General features: G+C 38.5%; 1 protein-coding gene across 1 annotated transcript in view; it reads left to right on the top strand.

Annotated features, from left to right (window-relative positions):
• The window catches only part of LOC103201916 (phosphatidylinositol 3-kinase regulatory subunit gamma), a 379,666-nt gene that overhangs the window by 319,007 nt on the left and 55,697 nt on the right, over positions 1–4,962 (top strand). The window lies entirely within an intron of this gene.

Raw genomic sequence — 4,962 nt, 5'->3', positions numbered from 1 at the left:
TGATGTCCCCTGCGACTATGGTCCCAAGCCCGCAGGATCAACTACTCGGTCCCTCTGGGTAGCTGGCTGTGACCAAGCAATGACCATAACCTTGCCCCTTAAAAGACACACCTTAGAGGCAAAGACAAAAATAGACTAAAAATCAAAGGTTGGAAAAAGATATATCAAGCAAATGGCAACTGTAAGAGCAGGAGTGGCAATATTATTTCTGATCAAATTGTCTTAAAGGCAAAAACCACCATATGAGACAAAGAAGGACATTATATAATGATTAAAGGATCAATTGAACATGAAGATGTAACCATAATAAATATCTATTGACCCAAATGAAAGAGCCCCAAAATACATAAATCAGACTTTAAAAGAGTTGAAAAGTCAAATAGATGATCCCACAGTCATAGTGGGAGACTTTAATGTACCACTTTCAATGAAAGATAGAACAACTGCAAAGAAACTCAAGAAAGATGCAGAAGAGCTAAGCAATACAATCCACCAACTTGACCTTCTAGACATCTACAGAGCACTGCACCCAACAACAGGACAATATACATTCTTTTCCAGTGCACATGGAATATTTTCCATGATAGACCATATGTTACGCCACAAAGCAAGCCTTAATAAATTTAAAAAGATTGAAATACTGCAAAGCATCTTTTCAGATCATAATGCTATCAAATTAGAAATCAATAATAGGAAGATCAACGGAAAAAAAGTAAACGCATGGAAATGAACAACACCCTCCTTGAGAAAGACTGTGTAAGAGAAGAAATAAAAATAGAAATGGAAAAATTCCTTGAATCAAATGAGAATGAAAACACAGCATACCAAAATCTTTGGGAAAGCAGTGATCAGATGCCAATTTATAGCAATAAATGCACACATCAAAAAAGAAGAAAGAGCCAAAATCAACATTTTAAACCAACATCTCCAACAATTAGAAAAAGAACAGCAAGAAAAGCCTACAGTCACCAGAAGAAAGGAAATAATCAAGTTGAGCAGAAATCAATGAAACAGAAAATAGAAGGCTATAGAAAAAATGAACAAGACCAGAAGTTGGTTTTTTGTAATACTGATCTTGAATGATTTCTAAGCTGTATTACATAAACGAAACAAGGTACAGAAGAATGCGTGCTGTAATCTGTTACTTGTGTTTTCTAAAAAAGAATAAGTGTGGAGAGCAATAGGTGTATACATTGTTCAGAATATCTCTAGCCCAAAACAGATACACCCTTCAGAGAGGCTAATTATTGCAGTAGCGTTCAGCAATGGGAAATTTATCTCTTCATATATCTCTTTATATTGTTTAATTTTTTTTCTTCACTGTATATCTCTTTATATTGTTTAATTTTTTTTCTATGTGCATGTATTGCCCTCTTAAAAAAAATTACATCACAAGAATTGGAATTTAAAAGATTTATTCTATTCCTGGTTCTGCTAAAAACTGTGTATGTCCATTGAAAGATCTGTCTATATTTCAAGTTGTCATCTGCAAAATAGAGATAATGCAATCCAGCTATATTTGTATGTGTGTGTTTGTGAAAGAGAATGACATTTATTGAATACCTACTCTAGGTAAGTGTTAGTTCTCTAGTGCCACTCTAACAGGGATGTACCACAAATAGATGGTCTTAACAAACAGGGCTTTACTATCTTAACGTTTTAGAGGTTAGAAGTCCAAGTTCAAAGTGCCAGCCCTTTGACCTTGGACTTCAGCTCTGCCTCTTGCTCCTGGCCCACTGGAGCTGGAGGCATCTCTTCACTCTGCAGCTGCTGGCTGCTGAGGTTGACAAACCCAAGGTCAACAAGTAAAATGGCATGATCCCAAGATTACTAAACAACATGGCAGGCCACCAATTCAAGTCTATTAACAGTCCTAAGATCAGCAGGGCCGGCATGGCAGGCTGCTGAATGAAGACTTGGCTACATGTAGGGTCCACATGTGCAAAGAGCTGCAGAGACCTTTCTCAAAACTTCTGTTTATATTCTGGAAGCAGACCACCTCCCCTAAGACAGCTATTCAGCTGCTCTAGTAGATTCCACCATGGAACTGATTACCAGTAGTCTCATGATGGGGAATAACTACCTCCAGCTGCCCAAGCACTCAAAACCAGGCCCAGCCAAGTTGACACACAACTTAACTACCACAATTCTACCCTTTGTCAACTTGGCATCCTAAGTATACATCTCCTTCACTGGGTGGCTCCAGTCCCTCAGTTCATCTGAGTGGCGACCTCACCCCCTTGGCCTGACAGGCCCCATGCCTCTGCTCCCTGGGAATGGCAGCCCTGCCCCCTCACTTTTGGGCAACAGCTGTGGCCTCATTCCACTGGCCCTCATGAACAGCAGCATCACAGTCCAGAACCAAGTTGGTGAACGTCTGGCTCTGCAACCTAGGAGGCTGTGGTCCTACCCTCTGAGGCTGAGGCTGCTCTACTTTCCATTTTCTTTGTGCCAAAAGCTGCAGAGACCTTTCTCAAAACTTCTCCTTACATACTGGATGCAGACCACATCCCTAAGGCAGCTACTCAGCTGCTCCAGTAGATTCCTCCATGGAGTTGATTACCAGTCTCATCATGGGGAATAACTACCTCCAGTTGTCAAGCCACTCAAAACCAGGCCCAGCCAAGTTGACACACAACTTAACTACCAATAAGGTATGATACTTTGCTTAACTTTAAGAATGCAGAAGGAGAGTTGTTGTTGTTGTTATATACCGTCGAGTCGATAAGACCTTATTCTCAAAGGTCTGAAGTACTTTAACAACATTTGTTATAAACAACTTAACATTAGTCAAAATGACATACTTTAATCCCTTTTTTACACCAACGAAAACAATGATGGATTAAAATGTGGGTATTTATTTAGAGGGCCACATGCAATAACATGTTTAATATCACAAAGATTGTTGCATAAAAGATGGAAAAGAATACATGAGTCATACATATGTATTTTTTTCTTTTTCAAAACGAGCCAGTGTTAACTCTTTCATTTATGATGGGAACATAAGGTGGTAAAATCATAAAGAATAGAAGGAAGTGATCAAAAAGGGCATCATCAAGGTGGGGAAAGATGAGGTAGGAGGAAGCAGCAGGTTGTGATCCAGAGGGGATAAATAGGGAGCTTCTAGGGTGCTGGTAGTGATTACATGGTACTTATTTTATAATAATTGGTTAAACTGTTTGTTTTATGTACTTTATTTATATGTATTTCACAATGAAAATGTTAAACATTAAAAACACATGGCTGTATGCAAAAACTGTATCAATATTTCTGTAGATCAGAGGTCGAACAGTACCCAAACACTAAATATAAGTCCAGATCTGGAAATAGGCCGAGGCAACTGAGTTTGACCTCTGTGGTAGATTCTTCTCAGTCTTCTTTGCTGATTTCTTTTGTTGTTGTTCTTTTTTTTTTTAAATATATTGAGGTGAAATTCACATAACATAGGATTACCCATTTTAATGTATAGTTAGTAGTATGTAGTGTATTCACATAGTGTAAACATTAGCTCTCTCTAGTTTCAAAATGTTTTCATCACCCCAGAAAACACCCTATACCCATTAAGTAAGTAACTCCCAGTTCTTCTCTCTTCCCATTCCCTAGTACCCTCTAATCTGCTTTCTATCTCTATGGATTTACCTATTCTGGACATTTCATATAACAGGAATCATGCAATATGTAACCTTTTGTGTCTGTCTTTTTTTACATACTGGAAGCAGACCACATCCCCAAGGCAACAGTTCAAGGTTTATTCATGTTGTAGCATGTATCAGTAGTTAATTTTTCTTAATGGCTGAGTACTATTCCATGGTTTGTATATATCGCATTTTGTTTATCCATTCATCTGTTGTTTATTGTTTTTCATTCATTTGGGTTGTTTGCATCTTTTGGCTATTAAGAATAATGCTACTATAAACATTGATATACAAGTTTCTGTGTGGACATATGTTTTCATTTCTCTTGGGTACTTACCTAGGGGTGAGATTGCTGGGTCATATGGTAATTCTGTGTTTAACTTTTTAGAAGAACCTCAACTCTTCTTTTCTGTTTGATCTGGTTCTCTTCTGTTTTCTAGTTATATTCTCTTACTCTTACTTTTTAATGATCTCCAACAGTCTCATGGGTTTAAATACCATGCAAAAAAATCCCAAACCAGCCAAAAAAACCCAAAAGCCAAACCCAGTGCCATGGAGTTGATCCCTTTTCTTTTCTTTTTTTTTTTTAGTGACACTATAGAAAGGACAGAGTAGAACTGCCTCATAGCATTTCCTAGGCTGTAAATCTTTATGGAAGCTGCCTCATCATTCTCCCTTGATGTGGCTGGTAGATTCAAACCAGTGACCTTTAGGTTAGCAGCTGGATGCTTTAACTATTACGTCACCAGAGCTCCTTATGTATATGTTATTAATTCCTAAATATGCACTGCTGTTGAGTCGGATTTGACTCATAGCGACCCCTCCTTGGGTTTCTGAGGTGGTATCAGTATGGAAGTAGATTGCCCAACCTTCCTTCCGAGCAGCGGGTGGTAGGTTTGAACCTCCAGTCTTCTGGTTAGCAGTCAAACGTCTTAAGCACTAGACCACCAGAGCTCCTAATAATTCCTAAATTTTATATCACTGGTTGAGATTTCTCCCAATTCTGGAGTCATTTCCGTCGCTTTTCCAACAGTTTCACTTGAATATTTAATAGATATCTCAAACTTAGTATGTCTGAAACTGAACTCCGATTTCTACCTCCAGTCTATTCTGCCTTAAGCCTTACCCATCTCATTTGAGATGACCACATTTTTCTAGATGTTTAGGCCAAAAGTCATCCTAGACTCTTTCTTTTATACCTTGTATCTTTTGTACCTTGCATCAGTAAATCTTGTTGGTTTTACCTTCAGAATATACCCAAAACCAAAACCAAACACACTGCCATCGAGTCGGACCCAACTCATAGCGACCCCTCCTTGGGTTTCTG

This window comes from Orycteropus afer, unplaced genomic scaffold (assembly GCF_000298275.1).
Source record: "Orycteropus afer afer isolate SDZICR_OR568_19922 unplaced genomic scaffold, OryAfe1.0 scaffold00169, whole genome shotgun sequence".
NCBI lineage: Eukaryota > Metazoa > Chordata > Mammalia > Tubulidentata > Orycteropodidae > Orycteropus > Orycteropus afer.
The sequence above is the reverse complement of the archived record's forward strand: the minus strand, read 5'-3'. Positions and strand labels throughout refer to the sequence as shown.